Source organism: Saccoglossus kowalevskii, chromosome 11 (genome assembly GCF_978046115.1).
Source record: "Saccoglossus kowalevskii chromosome 11, keSacKowa6.1, whole genome shotgun sequence".
In the NCBI taxonomy this organism is placed as follows: Eukaryota; Metazoa; Hemichordata; class Enteropneusta; family Harrimaniidae; genus Saccoglossus; species Saccoglossus kowalevskii.
Genome location: NC_140651.1, coordinates 21,122,321 through 21,142,044, shown reverse-complemented (window position 1 = coordinate 21,142,044; position 19,724 = coordinate 21,122,321). Strand labels below are relative to the sequence as shown.

Below are 19,724 nucleotides of genomic sequence, written 5' to 3'. Positions count from 1 at the left end.
TCTGATCTACCAGAATCGCCTTAATATGCAGAAACCCGTTAACTATTTATTAAGGTAGAGATGAAGGTTCGTGGGCACTTGGGAGTGAATTTTTTTTTGGCTTTTTATTATCCAAACAGTCTTGGCTATAGACTGTTAAAATTTCGTAGAATTGTGAATAGTGGAACATACTAAAAAAACGATTTTAAAATATAGATAACAGATGCAAACATTCTCTCTTTTGAATGCTTAGCAAGATTTAGCAAGGCTATACATAAATAATAAAAAAGAAACATAGTGAAAAAAACATAAGTTATGCAATAACTCACTGTCTAAAGGTAATTTTCAATTGTTCTGCTCACAGTATAAGAAATACCACAATACTGCAAAAACACAAGATAAATGACTGCGACTTTAAATACACGATGACTCACCATAATTCTGACCCCACTAGAAGGATGTCTGTGAATCTATTGGTATCACGGAGGAGGGGGGGGGGGGTCTCTGAATAAAATAAGGTACGCAAGCTGAAGTAAAAAAAAAAAAAAAAACGCGTAAAGGGATGTTCGTTATATGACGCATATACGCGTGTATCGTGTTTAGGGTGAACAAAGGAATCTTATAAATCCATGTTACTTTGAAACATTGTGATTTTAGTATGTATATAAGGTATCTATTTTAGGTTTTGCACTTGAAAAGGGGTATAATTTCACAAAAATAAGTACGTGTTTTTTTGAAAAGCTATACTACACATGACAGCATGAGTATCAGTTCTGACTTGGAGTACCCCCCCCCCCCCCGTGTATATGAGGATTGAAATAGATTACCACGTCTTTCCCGTCGACGATGAAGTACAGAACACCGAAATAGACAGTGACCATTACAGAAAATAAAACAAAAACGCCGACGCCAACATCAACGAATGCGAACGAGTCTAAGAATGAAGAAGTTGAAAAACCAGTAAATCAGAGCAACAAGACACAAACAGAGCGATCCTTCAACATAAATACAAAATGACGAATCACACGGAACTAAATCGGGACAAAAAACGACAACTCTCAACAGAAAACAAACCAATAGACGGAAACGAACAACAGTAATCGCAACGTATGCAATAAACCAAGCAGGACTGCATTCCGACAAAAACAAAATCACCGAGAAGAAGGTAAAGGGCGGCAGTCGTCACGCCGCGTCCTGTTCGATATGGGACTCATAGCGACGTATGCAACGCGTGTAAAATACATTGTTTATTTACATGAAAATTTAACACGCGCTGCGCGACGACCACCGCGCTTAAACTAAAAGTCTTGAAGGTAAACTTATTAACAACAACTCAAGTGAACAATTTGTTCCATATATTATCTTAGTACCGCTCTAAGTAGAAAATGCAAAACTCCGAAATAGCATGCATCTTTCTAGAACTTGTCACTTCGATATTATTTGCTTACAAGAAATAATTTGGATAACGATTGGAAAACGATTATTTTGTTTTTCACAATATTTGCCCTTCACCAGGGTACTAGGCGGGGTATTTGTTGTTTAATAAGCAACAATCCGGTATCCACGTAACCTATGTTAAATCAGATGATGTTGACTGTATAATACAAATCGAATGCGACATTGACGATAGAACTGTTAACATTGTTAATATTTAGGCTCCAAATATTGCAATAGAGCACATGACGTTTTTTGACAGTTTTAATATGTTTCCGCCCAGACGATAACTATTATCGGAGGAGATTTTAATTGACGTCTGACGAATGCAGCACAACAGAAATTACTTGGCGTTCCTATGACAGTGTTAACAATGTACTTTTCGCATACATTATTGCTTAGTGAGTGAGAAATGTTTTCATTACTGCGTGTTAACTGATATTGTTAGTTACTTATATAGTGACTATAGTATATATAATAAAGTGCAACTTGAAGATGATAAAGGGCCAGGCATCTGGAAATTCTACAATAGATTTTTGAGTGATAAGTCAATGAATAGAGAGCTGAATATTAATAATACATTTTGTTGGTGGGAAAGTTTAAAAGATCAAATTCAGTAATTATGGCAGTAGTTATGATTCACAATTCAAACAGTGCTGTTTGAAATATAATTTTTACAATTATAACCAATTAAATATATTCATAATGCTAATATAGAAGTTTTAAATGTCTTCCAAAAATATTTCAATTTTAATAAAAGCGATTACAAATTCGTGAAATGATAGACGATGAAATACAATTGATATTTCAAATATACCTGAAGTTATTCGAAAAACTGAATTTATTTTCAATTCGCTCAATACAAAGAATTATGTATTGTCGTCGCCGCCTCGTTAGCGCAGTAGGCAGCGCGTTAGTCTCATAATCTGAAGGTCGTGAGTTCGATCCTCACACGAGGCAGTAATTATGATTCACAATTCAAACACTGATGTTTGAAATATAATTTTTACAATTATAACCAATTAAATATATTGATTATGCTAATATAGACGTTTGAAATGTCTTCCAAAAATATTTCAATTTTAATAAAAGCGATTACAAATTCGTGAAATGATAGACGATGAAATACAATTGATATTTCAAATATACGTGATGTTATTCGAAAAACTGAATTTATTTTCAATTCGCCCAATACAAAGAATTATTATTGTCGTCGACGCCTCGTTAGCGCAGTAGGCAGCACGTCAGTCTCATAATCTGAAGGTCGTGAGTTCGATCTTCACACGAGGCAGTAATTATGATTCACAATTCAAACACTGATGTTTGAAATATAATTTTTACAATTATAACCAATTAAATATATTGATTATGCTAATATAGACGTTTGAAATGTCTTCCAAAAATATTTCAATTTTAATAAAAGCGATTACAAATTCGTGAAATGATAGACGATGCAATACAATTGATATTTCAAATATACGTGAAGTTATTCCAAAAACTGAATATATTTTAAAATCGCCCAATACAAAGAATTATGTATTGTCGTCGCCGCCTCGTTAGCGCAGTAGGCAGCGCGTCAGTCTCTTAATCTGAAGTTCGTGAGTTCGATCCTTACACGAGGCAGTAATTATGATTTACAATTCAAGCAGTTGTGTTTGAAATATAATTTTTACAATTATAACCAATTAAATATATTCATAATGCTAATATAGACGTTTGAAATGTCTTCCAAAAATATTTCAATTTTAATAAAAGCGATTACAAATTCGTGAAATGATAGACGATGAAATACAATTGATATTTCAAATATACCTGAAGTTATTCGAAAAACTGAATTTATTTTCAATTCGCTCAATACAAAGAATTATGTATTGTCGTCGCCGCCTCGTTAGCGCAGTAGGCAGCGCGTTAGTCTCATAATCTGAAGGTCGTGAGTTCGATCCTCACACGAGGCAGTAATTGTGATTCACAATTCAAACACTGATGTTTGAAATATAATTTTTACAATTATAACCAATTAAATATATTGATTATGCTAATATAGACGTTTGAAATGTCTTCCAAAAATATTTCAATTTTAATAAAAGCGATTACAAATTCGTGAAATGATAGACGATGAAATACAATTGCTATTTCAAATATACGTGAAGTTATTCGAAAAACTGAATTTATTTTCAATTCGCCCAATACAAAGAATTATTATTTTCGTCGACGCCTCGTTAGCGCAGTAGGCAGCGCATCAGTCTCATAATCTGAAGGTCGTGAGTTCGATCCTCACACGAGGCAGTAATTATGATTCACAATTCAAACAGTGATGTTTGAAATATATTTTTTATAATTATAACCAATTAAATATATTCATAATGATAATATAGACGTTTGAAATGTCTTCCAAAAATATTTCAATTTTAATAAAAGCGATTACAAATTCGTGAAATGAAACACGATGCAAAACAATTGATATTTCAAATATACCTGAAGTTATTCGAAAAACTGAATTTATTTCAAATTCGCTCAATACAAAGAATTGTTATTGTCATCGCCGCTTCGTTAGCGCAGTAGGCAGCGCGTCAGTCTCATAATCTGAAGGTCGTGAGTTCGATCTTCACACGAGGCAGTAATTATGATTCACAATTCAAACACTGATGTTTGAAATATAATTTTTACAATTATAACCAATTAAATAGATTCATAATGCTAATATAGACGTTTGAAATGTCTTCCAAATATATTTCAATTTTAATAAAAGCGATTACAAATTCGTGAAATGAAACACGATGCAAAACAATTGATATTTCAAATATACCTGAAGTTATTCGAAAAACTGAATTTATTTTCAATTCGCCCAATACAAAGAATTATGTATTGCCGTCGCCGCCTCGTTTGCGCAGTAGGCAGCGCGTCAGTCTTATAATCTGAAGGTCGTGAGTTCGATCATCACACGAGGCAGTAATTATGATTCACAATTCAAACAGTGATGTTTGAAATATAATTCTTTACAATTATAACCAATTAAATATATTCATAATGCTAATATAGACGTTTGAAATGTCTTCCAAAAATATTTCAATTTTAATAAAAGCGATTACAAATTAGTGAAATGATAGACGATGAAATACAATTGATATTTCAAATATACGTGAAGTTATTTTCAATTCACCCAATACAAAGAATTATGTATTGTCGTCGCCGCCTCGTTAGCACAGTAGGCAGCTCGTCAGTCTCATAATCTGAAGGTCGTGAGTTCGATCATCACACGAGGCAGTAATTATGATTCACAATTCAAACAGTCATGTTTGAAATATATTTTTTTTACAATTATAACCAATTAAATATATTCATAATGCTAATATAGACGTTTGAAATGTCTTCCAAAAATATTTCAATTTTAATATAAGCGATTACAAATTCGTGAAATGATAGACGATGCAATACAATTGATAATTCAAATATACCTGAAGTTATTCGAAAAACTGAATTTATTTCAAATTCGCTCAATACAAAGAATTGTTATTGTCATCGCCGCCTAGTTAGCGCAGTAGGCAGCGCGTCAGTCTCATAATCTGAAGGTCGTGAGTTCGATCATCACACGAGGCAGTTATTATGATTCACAATTCAAACAGTGATGTTTGAAATACAATTTTTTACAATTATAACCAATTAAATATATTCATAATGCTAATATAGACGTTTGAAATGTCTTCCAAAAATATTTCAATTTTAATAAAAGCGATTACAAATTCGTGAAATGAAACACGATGCAAAACAATTGATATTTCAAATATACCTGAAGTTATTCGAAAAACTGAATTTATTTCAAATTCGCTCAATACAAAGAATTGTTATTCTCATCGCCGCCTCGTTAGCGCAGTAGGCAGCGCGTCAGTCTCATAATCTGAAGGTCGTGAGTTCGATCCTCACACGAGGCAGTAATTATGATTCACAATTCAAACAGTGATGTTTGAAATATAATTTTTACAATTATAACCAATTAAATATATTCATAATGCTAATATAGACGTTTTAAATGTCTTCCAAAAATATTTCAATTTTAATATAAGCGATTACAAATTCGTGAAATGAAACACGATGCAAAACAATTGATATTTCAAATATACCTGAAGTTATTCGAAAAACTGAATTTATTTTCAATTCGCCCAACACAAAGAATTATGTATTGTCGTCGCCGCCTCGTTAGCGCAGTAGGCAGCGCGTCAGTCTCATAATCTGAAGGTCGTGAGTTCGATCCTCACACGAGGCAGTAATTATGATTCACAATTCAAACAGTGATGTTTGAAATATAATTTTTACAATTATAACCAATTAAATATATTCATAATGCTAATATAGACGCTTTAAATGTCTTCCAAAAATATTTCAATTTTAATAAAAGCGATTACAAATTCGTGAAATGAAACACGATGCAAAACAATTGATATTTCAAATATACCTGAAGTTATTCGAAAAACTGAATTTATTTTCAATTCGCCCAATACAAAGAATTATGTATTGCCGTTGCCGCCTCGTTTGCGCAGTAGGCAGCGCGTCAGTCTTATAATCTGAAGGTCGTGAGTTCGATCATCACACGAGGCAGTAATTATGATTCACAATTCAAACAGTGATGTTTGAAATATATTTTTTTACAATTATAACCAATTAAATATATTCATAATGCTAATATAGACGTTTTAAATGTCTTCCAAAAATATTTCAATTTTAATATAAGCGATTACAAATTCGTGAAATGAAACACGATGCAAAACAATTGATATTTCAAATATGCCTGAAGTTATTCGAAAAACTGAATTTATTTCAAATTCGCTCAATACAAAGAATTGTAATTGTCATCGCCGCTTCGTTGGCGCAGTAGGCAGCGCGTCAGTCTCATAATCTGAAGGTCGTGAGTTCGATCCTCACACGAGGCAGTAATTATGATTCACAATTCAAACAGTGGTGTTTGAAATACAATTTTTACAATTATAACCAATTAAATATATTCATAATGCTAATATAGACGTTTGAAATGTCTTCCAAAAATATTTGAATTTTAATAAAAGCGATTACAAATTCGTGAAATGATAGACGATGCAATACAATTTATATTTCAAATATACGTGAAGTTATTCCAAAAACTGAATATATTTTAAATTCGCCCAATACAAAGAATTATGTATTGCCGTCGCCGCCTCGTTAGCGCAGTAGGCAGCGCGTCAGTCTCATAATCTGAAGGTCGTGAGTTCGATCCTCACACGAGGCAGTAATTATGATTCACAATTCAAACACTGATGTTTGAAATATAATTTTTACAATTATAACCAATTAAATATATTGATTATGCTAATATAGACGTTTGAAATGTCTTCCAAAAATATTTGAATTTTAATAAAAGCGATTACAAATTCGTGAAATGATAGACGATGCAATACAATTGATATTTCAAATATACGTGAAGTTATTCCAAAAACTGAATATATTTTAAATTCGCTCAATACAAAGAATTGTAATTGTCATCGCCGCTTCGTTAGCGCAGTAGGCAGCGCGTCAGTCTCATAATCTGAAGGTCGTGAGTTCGATCCTCACACGAAGCAGTAATTATGATTCACAATTCAAATAGTGGTGTTTGAAATACAATTTTTACAATTATAACCAATTAAATATATTGATTATGCTAATATAGACGTTTGAAATGTCTTCCAAAAATATTTGAATTTTAATAAAAGCGATTACAAATTCGTGAAATGATAGACGATGCAATACAATTGATATTTCAAATATACGTGAAGTTATTCCAAAAACTGAATATATTTTAAATTCGCCCAATACAAAGAATTATGTATTGTCGTCGCCGCCTCGTTAGCGCAGTAGGCAGCGCGTCAGTCTCATAATCTGAAGGTCGTGAGTTCGATCCTCACACGAGGCAGTAATTATGATTCACAATTCAAACAGTGCTGTTTGAAATATAATTTTTACAATTATAACCAATTAAATATATTCATAATGCTAATATAGACGTTTTAAATGTCTTCCAAAAATATTTCAATTTTAATATAAGCGATTACAAATTCGTGAAATGAAACACGATGCAAAACAATTGATATTTCAAATATACCTGAAGTTATTCGAAAAACTGAATTTATTTCAAATTCGCTCAATACAAAGAATTGTAATTGTCATCGCCGCTTCGTTAGCGCAGTAGGCAGCGCGTCAGTCTCATAATCTGAAGGTCGTGAGTTCGATCCTCACACTAGGCAGTAATTATGATTCACAATTCAAACAGTGGTGTTTGAAATATAATTTTTACAATTATAACCAATTAAATATATTCATAATGCTTATATAGACGTTTGAAATGTCTTCCAAAAATATTTCAATTTTAATAAAAGCGATTACAAATTCGTGAAATGATAGACGATGCAATACAATTGATATTTCAAATATACATGAAGTTATTCGAAAAACTGAATTTATTTCAAATTCGCTCAATACAAAGAATTGTTATTGTCATCGCCGTCTCGTTAGCGCAGTAGGCAGCGCGTCAGTCTCATAATCTGAAGGTCGTGAGTTCGATCCTCACACGAGGCAGTAATTATGATTCACAATTCAAACACTGATGTTTGAAATATAATTTTTACAATTATAACCAATTAAATATATTGATTATGCTAATATAGACGTTTGAAATGTCTTCCAAAAATATTTGAATTTTAATAAAAGCGATTACAAATTCGTGAAATGATAGACGATGCAATACAATTGATATTTCAAATATACGTGAAGTTATTCCAAAAACTGAATATATTTTAAATTTGCCCAATACAAAGAATTATGTATTGTCGTCGCCGCCTCGTTAGCGCAGTAGGCAGCGCGTCAGTCTCATAATCTGAAGGTCGAGAGTTCGATCCTCACACGAGGCAGTAATTATGATTCACAATTCAAACAGTGCTGTTTGAAATATAATTTTTACAATTATAACCAATTAAATATATTCATAATGCTAATATAGACGTTTTAAATGTCTTCCAAAAATATTTCAATGTTAATATAAGCGATTACAAATTCGTGAAATGAAACACGATGCAAAACAATTGATATTTCAAATATACCTGAAGTTATTCGAAAAACTGAATTTATTTTCAATTCTCCCAATACAAAGAATTATTATTGTCGTCGCCGCCTCGTTAGCGCAGTAGGCAGCGCGTCAGTCTCATAATCTGAAGGTCGTGAGTTCGATCCTCACACGAGGCAGTAATTATGATTCACAATTCAAACAGTGATGTTTGAAATATAAATTTTACAATTATAACCAATTAAATATATTGATTATGCTAATATAGACGTTTGAAATGTCTTCCAAAAATATTTCAATTTTAATAAAAGCGATTACAAATTCGTGAAATGATAGACGATGCAATACAATTGATATTTCAAATATACGTGAAGTTATTCCAAAAACTGAATATATTTTAAATTCGCCTAATACAAAGAATTATGTATTGTCGTCGCCGCCTAGTTAGCGGCGTTAGCCTCGTTAGCGCAGTAGGCAGTGCGTCAGTCTCATAATCTGAAGGTCGTGAGTTCGATCCTCACACGAGGCAGTAATTATGATTCACAATTCAAACAATGCTGTTTGAAATATAATTTTTAAAATTATAACCAATTAAATATATTCATAATGCTAATATAGACGTTTTAAATGTCTTCCAAAAATATTTCAATTTTAATGTAAGCGATTACAAATTCATGAAATGAAACACGATGCAAAACAATTGATATTTCAAATGTACCTGAAGCTATTCGAAAAACTGAATTTATTTCAAATTCGCTCAATACAAAGAATTGTTATTGTCATCGCCGCCTCGTTAGCGCAGTAGGCAGCGCGTCAGTCTCATAATCTGAAGGTCGTGAGTTCGATCCTCACACGAGGCAGGAATTATGATTTACAATTCAAACACTAATGTTTGAAATATAATTTTTACAATTATAACCAATTAAATATATTGATTATGCTAATATAGACGTTTGAAATGTCTTCCAAAAATATTTGAATTTTAATAAAAGGGAATACAAATTCGTGAAATGATAGACGATGCAATACAATTGATATTTCAAATATACATGAAGTTATTCGAAAAACTGAATTTATTTCAAATTCGCTCAATACAAACAATTGTTATTGTCATCGCCGTCTCGTTAGCACAGTAGGCAGCGCGTCAGTCTCATAATCTGAAGGTCGTGAGTTCGATCCTCACACGAGGCAGTAATTATGATTCACAATTCAAACACTGATGTTTGAAATATAATTTTTACAATTATAACCAATTAAATATATTCATAATGCTAATATAGACGTTTGAAATGTCTTCCAAAAATATTTCAATTTTAATAAAAGCGATTACAAATTCGTGAAATGAAACACGATGCAAAACAATTGATATTTCAAATATACCTGAAGTTATTCGAAAAACTGAATTTTTTTCAAATTCGCTCAATACAAAGAATTGTTATTGTCATCGCCGCCTCGGTAGCGCAGTAGGCAGCGCGTCAGTCTCATAATCTGAAGGTCGTGAGTACGATCCTCACACGAGGCAGTAATTATGATTCACAATTCAAACAGTGGTGTTTGAAATATAATTTTTACAATTATAACCAATTAAATATATTCATAATGCTTATATAGACGTTTGAAATGTCTTCCAAAAATATTTCAATTTTAATAAAAGCGATTACAAATTCGTGAAATGATAGACGATGCAATACAATTGATATTTCAAATATACATGAAGTTGTTCGAAAAACTGAATTTATTTCAAATTCGCTCAATACAAACAATTTTTATTGTCATCGCCGTCTCGTTAGCACAGTAGGCAGCGCGTCAGTCTCATAATCTGAAGGTCGTGAGTTCGAACCTCACACGAGGCAGTAATTATGATTCATAATTCAAACAGTGGTGTTTGAAATATAATTTTGTAAATTATAACCAATTAAATATTTCATAATGCTAATATAGACGTTTGAAATGTCTTCCAAAAATATTTCAATTTTAATAAAAGCGATTACAATTTCGTGAAATGATAGACGATGCAATACAATTTATATTTCAAATATACGTGAAGTTATTCGAAAAACTGAATTTATTTTCAATTCTCTCAATACAAAGAATTATTATTGTCGTCGCCGAATCGTTAGCGCAGTAGGCAGCGCGTCAGTCTCATAATCTGAAGGTCGTGAGTTCGATCCTCACACGAGGCAGTAATTATGATTCACAATTCAAACAGTGATGTTTGAAATATAATTTTTACAAATATAACCAATTAAATATATTCATAATGCTAATATAGACGTTTTAAATGTCTTCCAAAAATATTTCAATTTTAATATAAGCGATTACAAATTCGTGAAATGAAACACGATGCAAAACAATTGATATTTCAAATATACCTGAAGTTATTCAAAAAACTGAATTTATTTCAAATTCGCTCAATACAAAGAGTTGTTCTTGTCATCGCCGCCTCGTTAGCGCAGTAGGCAGCGCGTCAGTCTCATAATCTAAAGGTCGTGAGTTCGATTCTCACATGAGGCAGTAATTATGATTCACAATTCAAACACTGATGTTTGAAATATAATTTTTACAATTATAACCAATTAAATATATTGATTATGCTAATATAGACGTTTGAAATGTCTTCCAAAAATATTTGAATTTTAATAAAAGCGATTACAAATTCGTAAAATGATAGACGATGCAATTCAATTGATATTTCAAATATACGTGAAGTTATTCCAAAAACTGAATATATTTTAAATTCGCCCAATACAAAGAATTATGTATTGTCGTCGCCGCCTCGTTAGCGCAGTAGGCAGCGCGTCAGTCTCATAATCTGAAGGTCGTGAGTTCGATCCTCACACGAGGCAGTAATTATGATTCACAATTCAAACAGTGCTGTTTGAAATATAATTTTTACAATTATAACCAATTAAATATATTCATAATGCTAATATAGACGTTTGAAATGTCTTCCAAAAATATTTCAATTTTAATAAAAGCGATTACAAATTCGTGAAATGAAACACGATGCAAAACAATTGATATTTCAAATATACCTGAAGTTATTCGAAAAACTGACTTTATTTCAAATTCGCTCAATACAAAGAATTGTTATTGTCATCGCCGCCTCGTTAGCGCAGTAGGCAGCGCGTCAGTCTCATAATCTGAAGGTCGTGAGTTCGAACCTCACACGAGGCAGTAATTATGATTCACAATTCAAACAGTGGTGTTTGAAATATAATTTTGTAAATTATAACCAATTAAATATTTCATAATGCTCATATAGACGTTTGAAATGTCTTCCAAAAATATTTCAATTTTAATAAAAGCGATTACAATTTCGTGAAATGATAGACGATGCAATACAATTGATATTTCAAATATACCTGAAGTTATTCAAAAAACTGAATTTATTTCAAATTCGCTCAATACAAAGAGTTGTTCTTGTCATCGCCGCCTCGTTAGCGCAGTAGGCAGCGCGTCAGTCTCATAATCTAAAGGTCGTGAGTTCGATTCTCACATGAGGCAGTAATTATGATTCACAATTCAAACACTGATGTTTGAAATATAATTTTTACAATTATAACCAATTAAATATATTGATTATGCTAATATAGACGTTTGAAATGTCTTCCAAAAATATTTGAATTTTAATAAAAGCGATTACAAATTCGTGAAATGATAGACGATGCAATTCAATTGATATTTCAAATATACGTGAAGTTATTCCAAAAACTGAATATATTTTAAATTCGCCCAATACAAAGAATTATGTATTGTCATCGCCGCCTCGTTAGCGCAGTAGGCAGCGCGTCAGTCTCATAATCTGAAGGTCGTGAGTTCGATCCTCACACGAGGCAGTAATTATGATTCACAATTCAAACAGTGCTGTTTGAAATATAATTTTTACAATTATAACCAATTAAATATATTCATAATGCTAATATAGACGTTTGAAATGTCTTCCAAAAATATTTCAATTTTAATAAAAGCGATTACAAATTCGTGAAATGAAACACGATGCAAAACAATTGATATTTCAAATATACCTGAAGTTATTCGAAAAACTGAATTTATTTCAAATTCGCTCAATACAAAGAATTGTTATTGTCATCGCCGCCTCGTTAGCGCAGTAGGCAGCGCGTCAGTCTCATAATCTGAAGGTCGTGAGTTCGATCCTCACACGAGGCAGTAATTATGATTCACAATTCAAACAGTGGTGTTTGAAATATAATTTTTACAATTATAACCAATTAAATATATTCATAATGCTTATATAGACGTTTGAAATGTCTTCCAAAAATATTTCAATTTTAATAAAAGCGATTACAAATTCGTGAAATGATAGACGATGCAATACAATTGATATTTCAAATATACATGAAGTTATTCGAAAAACTGAATTTATTTCAAATTCGCTCAATACAAACAATTTTTATTGTCATCGCCGTCTCGTTAGCACAGTAGGCAGCGCGTCAGTCTCATAATCTGAATGTCGTGAGTTCGATCCTCACACGAGGCAGTAATTATGATTCACAATTCAAACACTGATGTTTGAAATATAATTTTTACAATTATAACCAATTAAATATATTGATTATGCTAATATAGACGTTTGAAATGTCTTCCAAAAATATTTGAATTTTAATAAAAGCGATTACAAATTCGTGAAATGATAGACGATGCAATTAAATTGATATTTCAAATATACGTGAAGTTATTCCAAAAACTGAATATATTTTAAATTCGCCCAATACAAAGAATTACGTATTGTCGTCGCCGCCTCGTTAGCGCAGTAGGCAGCGCGTTAGTCTCATAATCTGAAGGTCGTGAGTTCGATCCTCACACGAGGCAGTAATTATGATTCACAATTCAAACAGTGCTGTTTGAAATATAATTTTTACAATTATAACCAATTAAATATATTCATAATGCTAATATAGACGTTTTAAATGTCTTCCAAAAATATTTCAATGTTAATATAAGCGATTACAAATTCGTGAAATGAAACACGATGCAAAACAATTGATATTTCAAATATACCTGAAGTTATTCGAAAAACTGAATTTTTTTCAAATTCGCTCAATACAAAGAATTGTTATTGTCATCGCCGCCTCGGTAGCGCAGTAGGCAGCGCGTCAGTCTCATAATCTGAAGGTCGTGAGTACGATCCTCACACGAGGCAGTAATTATGATTCACAATTCAAACAGTGGTGTTTGAAATATAATTTTTACAATTATAACCAATTAAATATATTCATAATGCTTATATAGACGTTTGAAATGTCTTCCAAAAATATTTCAATTTTAATAAAAGCGATTACAAATTCGTGAAATGATAGACGATGCAATACAATTGATATTTCAAATATACATGAAGTTGTTCGAAAAACTGAATTTATTTCAAATTCGCTCAATACAAACAATTTTTATTGTCATCGTCGTCTCGTTAGCACAGTAGGCAGCGCGTCAGTCTCATAATCTGAAGGTCGTGAGTTCGAACCTCACACGAGGCAGTAATTATGATTCATAATTCAAACAGTGGTGTTTGAAATATAATTTTGTAAATTATAACCAATTAAATATTTCATAATGCTAATATAGACGTTTGAAATGTCTTCCAAAAATATTTCAATTTTAATAAAAGCGATTACAATTTCGTGAAATGATAGACGATGCAATACAATTTATATTTCAAATATACGTGAAGTTATTCGAAAAACTGAATTTATTTTCAATTCTCTCAATACAAAGAATTATTATTGTCGTCGCCGAATCGTTAGCGCAGTAGGCAGCGCGTCAGTCTCATAATCTGAAGGTCGTGAGTTCGATCCTCACACGAGGCAGTAATTATGATTCACAATTCAAACAGTGATGTTTGAAATATAATTTTTACAAATATAACCAATTAAATATATTCATAATGCTAATATAGACGTTTTAAATGTCTTCCAAAAATATTTCAATTTTAATATAAGCGATTACAAATTCGTGAAATGAAACACGATGCAAAACAATTGATATTTCAAATATACCTGAAGTTATTCAAAAAACTGAATTTATTTCAAATTCGCTCAATACAAAGAGTTGTTCTTGTCATCGCCGCCTCGTTAGCGCAGTAGGCAGCGCGTCAGTCTCATAATCTAAAGGTCGTGAGTTCGATTCTCACATGAGGCAGTAATTATGATTCACAATTCAAACACTGATGTTTGAAATATAATTTTTACAATTATAACCAATTAAATATATTGATTATGCTAATATAGACGTTTGAAATGTCTTCCAAAAATATTTGAATTTTAATAAAAGCGATTACAAATTCGTAAAATGATAGACGATGCAATTCAATTGATATTTCAAATATACGTGAAGTTATTCCAAAAACTGAATATATTTTAAATTCGCCCAATACAAAGAATTATGTATTGTCGTCGCCGCCTCGTTAGCGCAGTAGGCAGCGCGTCAGTCTCATAATCTGAAGGTCGTGAGTTCGATCCTCACACGAGGCAGTAATTATGATTCACAATTCAAACAGTGCTGTTTGAAATATAATTTTTACAATTATAACCAATTAAATATATTCATAATGCTAATATAGACGTTTGAAATGTCTTCCAAAAATATTTCAATTTTAATAAAAGCGATTACAAATTCGTGAAATGAAACACGATGCAAAACAATTGATATTTCAAATATACCTGAAGTTATTCGAAAAACTGAATTTATTTCAAATTCGCTCAATACAAAGAATTGTTATTGTCATCGCCGCCTCGTTAGCGCAGTAGGCAGCGCGTCAGTCTCATAATCTGAAGGTCGTGAGTTCGATCCTCACACGAGGCAGTAATTATGATTCACAATTCAAACAGTGGTGTTTGAAATATAATTTTTACAATTATAACCAATTAAATATATTCATAATGCTTATATAGACGTTTGAAATGTCTTCCAAAAATATTTCAATTTTAATAAAAGCGATTACAAATTCGTGAAATGATAGACGATGCAATACAATTGATATTTCAAATATACATGAAGTTATTCGAAAAACTGAATTTATTTCAAATTCGCTCAATACAAACAATTTTTATTGTCATCGCCGTCTCGTTAGCACAGTAGGCAGCGCGTCAGTCTCATAATCTGAATGTCGTGAGTTCGATCCTCACACGAGGCAGTAATTATGATTCACAATTCAAACACTGATGTTTGAAATATAATTTTTACAATTATAACCAATTAAATATATTGATTATGCTAATATAGACGTTTGAAATGTCTTCCAAAAATATTTGAATTTTAATAAAAGCGATTACAAATTCGTGAAATGATAGACGATGCAATTAAATTGATATTTCAAATATACGTGAAGTTATTCCAAAAACTGAATATATTTTAAATTCGCCCAATACAAAGAATTACGTATTGTCGTCGCCGCCTCGTTAGCGCAGTAGGCAGCGCGTCAGTCTCATAATCTGAAGGTCGTGAGTTCGATCCTCACACGAGGCAGTAATTATGATTCACAATTCAAACAGTGCTGTTTGAAATATAATTTTTACAATTATAACCAATTAAATATATTCATAATGCTAATATAGACGTTTTAAATGTCTTCCAAAAATATTTCAATGTTAATATAAGCGATTACAAATTCGTGAAATGAAACACGATGCAAAACAATTGATATTTCAAATATACCTGAAGTTATTCGAAAAACTGAATTTATTTTCAATTCTCCCAATACAAAGAATTATTATTGTCGTCGCCGCCTCGTTAGCGCAGTAGGCAGCGTGTCAGTCTCATAATCTGAAGGTCGTGAGTTCGATCCTCACACGAGGCAGTAATTATGATTCACAATTCAAACAGTGATGTTTGAAATATAATTTTTACAATTATAACCAATTAAATATATTGATTATGCTAATATAGACGTTTGAAATGTCTTCCAAAAGTATTTCAATTTTAATAAAAGCGATTACAAATTCGTGAAATGAAACACGATGCAAAACAATTGATATTTCAAATATACCTGAAGTTATTCGAAAAACTGACTTTATTTCAAATTCGCTCAATACAAAGAATTGTTATTGTCATCGCCGCCTCGTTAGCGCAGTAGGCAGCGCGTCAGTCTCATAATCTGAAGGTCGTGAGTTCGAACCTCACACGAGGCAGTAATTATGATTCACAATTCAAACAGTGGTGTTTGAAATATAATTTTGTAAATTATAACCAATTAAATATTTCATAATGCTCATATAGACGTTTGAAATGTCTTCCAAAAATATTTCAATTTTAATAAAAGCGATTACAATTTCGTGAAATGATAGACGATGCAATACAATTTATATTTCAAATATACGTGAAGTTATTCGAAAAACTGAATTTATTTTCAATTCTCTCAATACAAAGAATTATTATTGTCGTCGCCGACTCGTTAGCGCAGTAGGCAGCGCATCAGTCTCATAATCTGAAGGTCGTGAGTTCGATCCTCACACGAGGCAGTAATTATGATTCACAATTCAAACAGTGATGTTTGAAATATAATTTTTACAAATATAACCAATTAAATATATTCATAATGCTAATATAGACGTTTTAAATGTCTTCCAAAAATATTTCAATTTTAATATAAGCGATTACAAATTCGTGAAATGAAACACGATGCAAAACAATTGATATTTCAAATATACCTGAAGTTATTCAAAAAACTGAATTTATTTCAAATTCGCTCAATACAAAGAGTTGTTCTTGTCATCGCCGCCTCGTTAGCGCAGTAGGCAGCGCGTCAGTCTCATAATCTAAAGGTCGTGAGTTCGATTCTCACATGAGGCAGTAATTATGATTCACAATTCAAACACTGATGTTTGAAATATAATTTTTACAATTATAACCAATTAAATATATTGATTATGCTAATATAGACGTTTGAAATGTCTTCCAAAAATATTTGAATTTTAATAAAAGCGATTACAAATTCGTGAAATGATAGACGATGCAATTCAATTGATATTTCAAATATACGTGAAGTTATTCCAAAAACTGAATATATTTTAAATTCGCCCAATACAAAGAATTATGTATTGTCGTCGCCGCCTCGTTAGCGCAGTAGGCAGCGCGTCAGTCTCATAATCTGAAGGTCGTGAGTTCGATCCTCACACGAGGCAGTAATTATGATTCACAATTCAAACAGTGCTGTTTGAAATATAATTTTTACAATTATAACCAATTAAATATATTCATAATGCTAATATAGACGTTTGAAATGTCTTCCAAAAATATTTCAATTTTAATAAAAGCGATTACAAATTCGTGAAATGAAACACGATGCAAAACAATTGATATTTCAAATATACCTGAAGTTATTCGAAAAACTGAATTTATTTCAAATTCGCTCAATACAAAGAATTGTTATTGTCATCGCCGCCTCGTTAGCGCAGTAGGCAGCGCGTCAGTCTCATAATCTGAAGGTCGTGAGTTCGATCCTCACACGAGGCAGTAATTATGATTCACAATTCAAACAGTGGTGTTTGAAATATAATTTTTACAATTATAACCAATTAAATATATTCATAATGCTTATATAGACGTTTGAAATGTCTTCCAAAAATATTTCAATTTTAATAAAAGCGATTACAAATTCGTGAAATGATAGACGATGCAATACAATTGATATTTCAAATATACATGAAGTTATTCGAAAAACTGAATTTATTTCAAATTCGCTCAATACAAACAATTTTTATTGTCATCGCCGTCTCGTTAGCACAGTAGGCAGCGCGTCAGTCTCATAATCTGAATGTCGTGAGTTCGATCCTCACACGAGGCAGTAATTATGATTCACAATTCAAACACTGATGTTTGAAATATAATTTTTACAATTATAACCAATTAAATATATTGATTATGCTAATATAGACGTTTGAAATGTCTTCCAAAAATATTTGAATTTTAATAAAAGCGATTACAAATTCGTGAAATGATAGACGATGCAATTAAATTGATATTTCAAATATACGTGAAGTTATTCCAAAAACTGAATATATTTTAAATTCGCCCAATACAAAGAATTACGTATTGTCGTCGCCGCCTCGTTAGCGCAGTAGGCAGCGCGTCAGTCTCATAATCTGAAGGTCGTGAGTTCGATCCTCACACGAGGCAGTAATTATGATTCACAATTCAAACAGTGCTGTTTGAAATATAATTTTTACAATTATAACCAATTAAATATATTCATAATGCTAATATAGACGTTTTAAATGTCTTCCAAAAATATTTCAATTTTAATATAAGCGATTACAAATTCGTGAAATGAAACACGATGCAAAACAATTGATATTTCAAATATACCTGAAGTTATTCAAAAAACTGAATTTATTTCAAATTCGCTCAATACAAAGAATTGTTCTTGTCATCGCCGCCTCGTTAGCGCAGTAGGCAGCGCGTCAGTCTCATAATCTAAAGGTCGTGAGTTCGATTCTCACATGAGGCAGTAATTATGATTCACAATTCAAACAGTGATGTTTGAAATATAAATTTTACAATTATAACCAATTAAATATATTGATTATGCTAACATAGACGTTTGAAATGTCTTCCAAAAATATTTCAATTTTAATAAATCGATTACAAATTCGTGAAATGATAGACGATGCAATACAATTGATATTTCAAATATACGTGAAGTTATTCGAAAAACTGAATTTATTTTCAATTCGCCCAATACAAAGAATTATGTATTGTCGTCGCCGCCTCGTTAGCGCAGTAGGCAGCGCGTCAGTCTCATAATCCCAAGGTCGTGAGTTTGATCCTCACACGAGGCAGTAATTATGATTCACAATTCAAACACTGATGTTTGAAATATAATTTTTACAATTATAACCAATTAAATATATTGATTATGCTAATATAGACGTTTGAAATGTCTTCCAAAAATATTTCAATTTTAATAAAAGCGATTACAAATTCGTGAAATGAAACACGATGCAAAACAATTGATATTTCAAATATACGTGAAGTTATTCCAAAAACTGAATATATTTTAAATTCGCCCAATACAAAGAATTACGTATTGTCGTCGCCGCCTCGTTAGCGCAGTAGGCAGCGCGTCAGTCTCATAATCTGAAGGTCGTGAGTTCGATCCTCACACGAGGCAGTAATTATGATTCACAATTCAAACAGCGATGTTTGAAATATAAATTTTACAATTATAACCAATTAAATATATTGATTATGCTAATATAGACGTTTGAAATGTCTTCCAAAAATATTTCAA

At 31.6% G+C, this 19,724-nt stretch overlaps 43 non-coding genes across 43 annotated transcripts; all 43 read left to right on the top strand.

Annotated features, from left to right (window-relative positions):
- Nucleotides 1-2,300: 2,300 nt before the first annotated feature.
- On the top strand, nucleotides 2,301-2,373 carry TRNAM-CAU (transfer RNA methionine (anticodon CAU)). Its single transcript has one exon. It is a non-coding gene; the product is annotated as a tRNA-Met (tRNA).
- Nucleotides 2,374-3,295: 922 nt separating this feature from the next.
- Nucleotides 3,296-3,368, top strand: TRNAM-CAU (transfer RNA methionine (anticodon CAU)). The gene has a single exon. It is a non-coding gene; the product is annotated as a tRNA-Met (tRNA).
- A 258-nt stretch (nucleotides 3,369-3,626) lies between these two features.
- TRNAM-CAU (transfer RNA methionine (anticodon CAU)) lies at nucleotides 3,627-3,699 on the top strand. Its single transcript has one exon. It is a non-coding gene; the product is annotated as a tRNA-Met (tRNA).
- Nucleotides 3,700-3,957: 258 nt separating this feature from the next.
- TRNAM-CAU (transfer RNA methionine (anticodon CAU)) lies at nucleotides 3,958-4,030 on the top strand. Its single transcript has one exon. It is a non-coding gene; the product is annotated as a tRNA-Met (tRNA).
- Nucleotides 4,031-4,289: 259 nt separating this feature from the next.
- TRNAI-UAU (transfer RNA isoleucine (anticodon UAU)) lies at nucleotides 4,290-4,362 on the top strand. The gene has a single exon. It is a non-coding gene; the product is annotated as a tRNA-Ile (tRNA).
- Nucleotides 4,363-5,269: 907 nt separating this feature from the next.
- Nucleotides 5,270-5,342, top strand: TRNAM-CAU (transfer RNA methionine (anticodon CAU)). Its single transcript has one exon. It is a non-coding gene; the product is annotated as a tRNA-Met (tRNA).
- Nucleotides 5,343-5,601: 259 nt separating this feature from the next.
- TRNAM-CAU (transfer RNA methionine (anticodon CAU)) lies at nucleotides 5,602-5,674 on the top strand. The gene has a single exon. It is a non-coding gene; the product is annotated as a tRNA-Met (tRNA).
- A 259-nt stretch (nucleotides 5,675-5,933) lies between these two features.
- On the top strand, nucleotides 5,934-6,006 carry TRNAI-UAU (transfer RNA isoleucine (anticodon UAU)). The gene has a single exon. It is a non-coding gene; the product is annotated as a tRNA-Ile (tRNA).
- Nucleotides 6,007-6,265: 259 nt separating this feature from the next.
- Nucleotides 6,266-6,338, top strand: TRNAM-CAU (transfer RNA methionine (anticodon CAU)). Its single transcript has one exon. It is a non-coding gene; the product is annotated as a tRNA-Met (tRNA).
- Nucleotides 6,339-6,597: 259 nt separating this feature from the next.
- TRNAM-CAU (transfer RNA methionine (anticodon CAU)) lies at nucleotides 6,598-6,670 on the top strand. Its single transcript has one exon. It is a non-coding gene; the product is annotated as a tRNA-Met (tRNA).
- Nucleotides 6,671-6,928: 258 nt separating this feature from the next.
- TRNAM-CAU (transfer RNA methionine (anticodon CAU)) lies at nucleotides 6,929-7,001 on the top strand. The gene has a single exon. It is a non-coding gene; the product is annotated as a tRNA-Met (tRNA).
- A 259-nt stretch (nucleotides 7,002-7,260) lies between these two features.
- TRNAM-CAU (transfer RNA methionine (anticodon CAU)) lies at nucleotides 7,261-7,333 on the top strand. Its single transcript has one exon. It is a non-coding gene; the product is annotated as a tRNA-Met (tRNA).
- A 258-nt stretch (nucleotides 7,334-7,591) lies between these two features.
- On the top strand, nucleotides 7,592-7,664 carry TRNAM-CAU (transfer RNA methionine (anticodon CAU)). Its single transcript has one exon. It is a non-coding gene; the product is annotated as a tRNA-Met (tRNA).
- Nucleotides 7,665-7,922: 258 nt separating this feature from the next.
- On the top strand, nucleotides 7,923-7,995 carry TRNAM-CAU (transfer RNA methionine (anticodon CAU)). The gene has a single exon. It is a non-coding gene; the product is annotated as a tRNA-Met (tRNA).
- A 259-nt stretch (nucleotides 7,996-8,254) lies between these two features.
- Nucleotides 8,255-8,327, top strand: TRNAM-CAU (transfer RNA methionine (anticodon CAU)). The gene has a single exon. It is a non-coding gene; the product is annotated as a tRNA-Met (tRNA).
- A 258-nt stretch (nucleotides 8,328-8,585) lies between these two features.
- On the top strand, nucleotides 8,586-8,658 carry TRNAM-CAU (transfer RNA methionine (anticodon CAU)). The gene has a single exon. It is a non-coding gene; the product is annotated as a tRNA-Met (tRNA).
- A 277-nt stretch (nucleotides 8,659-8,935) lies between these two features.
- On the top strand, nucleotides 8,936-9,008 carry TRNAM-CAU (transfer RNA methionine (anticodon CAU)). The gene has a single exon. It is a non-coding gene; the product is annotated as a tRNA-Met (tRNA).
- A 258-nt stretch (nucleotides 9,009-9,266) lies between these two features.
- Nucleotides 9,267-9,339, top strand: TRNAM-CAU (transfer RNA methionine (anticodon CAU)). Its single transcript has one exon. It is a non-coding gene; the product is annotated as a tRNA-Met (tRNA).
- Nucleotides 9,340-9,597: 258 nt separating this feature from the next.
- On the top strand, nucleotides 9,598-9,670 carry TRNAM-CAU (transfer RNA methionine (anticodon CAU)). The gene has a single exon. It is a non-coding gene; the product is annotated as a tRNA-Met (tRNA).
- A 589-nt stretch (nucleotides 9,671-10,259) lies between these two features.
- TRNAM-CAU (transfer RNA methionine (anticodon CAU)) lies at nucleotides 10,260-10,332 on the top strand. Its single transcript has one exon. It is a non-coding gene; the product is annotated as a tRNA-Met (tRNA).
- A 254-nt stretch (nucleotides 10,333-10,586) lies between these two features.
- Nucleotides 10,587-10,662, top strand: TRNAM-CAU (transfer RNA methionine (anticodon CAU)). The gene has a single exon. It is a non-coding gene; the product is annotated as a tRNA-Met (tRNA).
- A 258-nt stretch (nucleotides 10,663-10,920) lies between these two features.
- TRNAM-CAU (transfer RNA methionine (anticodon CAU)) lies at nucleotides 10,921-10,993 on the top strand. The gene has a single exon. It is a non-coding gene; the product is annotated as a tRNA-Met (tRNA).
- Nucleotides 10,994-11,252: 259 nt separating this feature from the next.
- TRNAM-CAU (transfer RNA methionine (anticodon CAU)) lies at nucleotides 11,253-11,325 on the top strand. The gene has a single exon. It is a non-coding gene; the product is annotated as a tRNA-Met (tRNA).
- A 258-nt stretch (nucleotides 11,326-11,583) lies between these two features.
- TRNAM-CAU (transfer RNA methionine (anticodon CAU)) lies at nucleotides 11,584-11,656 on the top strand. Its single transcript has one exon. It is a non-coding gene; the product is annotated as a tRNA-Met (tRNA).
- Nucleotides 11,657-11,913: 257 nt separating this feature from the next.
- TRNAM-CAU (transfer RNA methionine (anticodon CAU)) lies at nucleotides 11,914-11,986 on the top strand. Its single transcript has one exon. It is a non-coding gene; the product is annotated as a tRNA-Met (tRNA).
- A 259-nt stretch (nucleotides 11,987-12,245) lies between these two features.
- TRNAM-CAU (transfer RNA methionine (anticodon CAU)) lies at nucleotides 12,246-12,318 on the top strand. Its single transcript has one exon. It is a non-coding gene; the product is annotated as a tRNA-Met (tRNA).
- Nucleotides 12,319-12,576: 258 nt separating this feature from the next.
- On the top strand, nucleotides 12,577-12,649 carry TRNAM-CAU (transfer RNA methionine (anticodon CAU)). Its single transcript has one exon. It is a non-coding gene; the product is annotated as a tRNA-Met (tRNA).
- A 590-nt stretch (nucleotides 12,650-13,239) lies between these two features.
- Nucleotides 13,240-13,312, top strand: TRNAM-CAU (transfer RNA methionine (anticodon CAU)). Its single transcript has one exon. It is a non-coding gene; the product is annotated as a tRNA-Met (tRNA).
- Nucleotides 13,313-13,901: 589 nt separating this feature from the next.
- Nucleotides 13,902-13,974, top strand: TRNAM-CAU (transfer RNA methionine (anticodon CAU)). The gene has a single exon. It is a non-coding gene; the product is annotated as a tRNA-Met (tRNA).
- A 254-nt stretch (nucleotides 13,975-14,228) lies between these two features.
- Nucleotides 14,229-14,304, top strand: TRNAM-CAU (transfer RNA methionine (anticodon CAU)). Its single transcript has one exon. It is a non-coding gene; the product is annotated as a tRNA-Met (tRNA).
- A 258-nt stretch (nucleotides 14,305-14,562) lies between these two features.
- TRNAM-CAU (transfer RNA methionine (anticodon CAU)) lies at nucleotides 14,563-14,635 on the top strand. The gene has a single exon. It is a non-coding gene; the product is annotated as a tRNA-Met (tRNA).
- A 259-nt stretch (nucleotides 14,636-14,894) lies between these two features.
- Nucleotides 14,895-14,967, top strand: TRNAM-CAU (transfer RNA methionine (anticodon CAU)). The gene has a single exon. It is a non-coding gene; the product is annotated as a tRNA-Met (tRNA).
- Nucleotides 14,968-15,225: 258 nt separating this feature from the next.
- TRNAM-CAU (transfer RNA methionine (anticodon CAU)) lies at nucleotides 15,226-15,298 on the top strand. Its single transcript has one exon. It is a non-coding gene; the product is annotated as a tRNA-Met (tRNA).
- Nucleotides 15,299-15,888: 590 nt separating this feature from the next.
- On the top strand, nucleotides 15,889-15,961 carry TRNAM-CAU (transfer RNA methionine (anticodon CAU)). Its single transcript has one exon. It is a non-coding gene; the product is annotated as a tRNA-Met (tRNA).
- A 258-nt stretch (nucleotides 15,962-16,219) lies between these two features.
- Nucleotides 16,220-16,292, top strand: TRNAM-CAU (transfer RNA methionine (anticodon CAU)). Its single transcript has one exon. It is a non-coding gene; the product is annotated as a tRNA-Met (tRNA).
- Nucleotides 16,293-16,550: 258 nt separating this feature from the next.
- On the top strand, nucleotides 16,551-16,623 carry TRNAM-CAU (transfer RNA methionine (anticodon CAU)). Its single transcript has one exon. It is a non-coding gene; the product is annotated as a tRNA-Met (tRNA).
- Nucleotides 16,624-16,880: 257 nt separating this feature from the next.
- On the top strand, nucleotides 16,881-16,953 carry TRNAM-CAU (transfer RNA methionine (anticodon CAU)). The gene has a single exon. It is a non-coding gene; the product is annotated as a tRNA-Met (tRNA).
- Nucleotides 16,954-17,211: 258 nt separating this feature from the next.
- TRNAM-CAU (transfer RNA methionine (anticodon CAU)) lies at nucleotides 17,212-17,284 on the top strand. Its single transcript has one exon. It is a non-coding gene; the product is annotated as a tRNA-Met (tRNA).
- Nucleotides 17,285-17,543: 259 nt separating this feature from the next.
- On the top strand, nucleotides 17,544-17,616 carry TRNAM-CAU (transfer RNA methionine (anticodon CAU)). The gene has a single exon. It is a non-coding gene; the product is annotated as a tRNA-Met (tRNA).
- Nucleotides 17,617-17,874: 258 nt separating this feature from the next.
- TRNAM-CAU (transfer RNA methionine (anticodon CAU)) lies at nucleotides 17,875-17,947 on the top strand. The gene has a single exon. It is a non-coding gene; the product is annotated as a tRNA-Met (tRNA).
- A 590-nt stretch (nucleotides 17,948-18,537) lies between these two features.
- TRNAM-CAU (transfer RNA methionine (anticodon CAU)) lies at nucleotides 18,538-18,610 on the top strand. Its single transcript has one exon. It is a non-coding gene; the product is annotated as a tRNA-Met (tRNA).
- Nucleotides 18,611-18,868: 258 nt separating this feature from the next.
- Nucleotides 18,869-18,941, top strand: TRNAM-CAU (transfer RNA methionine (anticodon CAU)). The gene has a single exon. It is a non-coding gene; the product is annotated as a tRNA-Met (tRNA).
- A 590-nt stretch (nucleotides 18,942-19,531) lies between these two features.
- On the top strand, nucleotides 19,532-19,604 carry TRNAM-CAU (transfer RNA methionine (anticodon CAU)). Its single transcript has one exon. It is a non-coding gene; the product is annotated as a tRNA-Met (tRNA).
- Nucleotides 19,605-19,724: the final 120 nt, after the last annotated feature.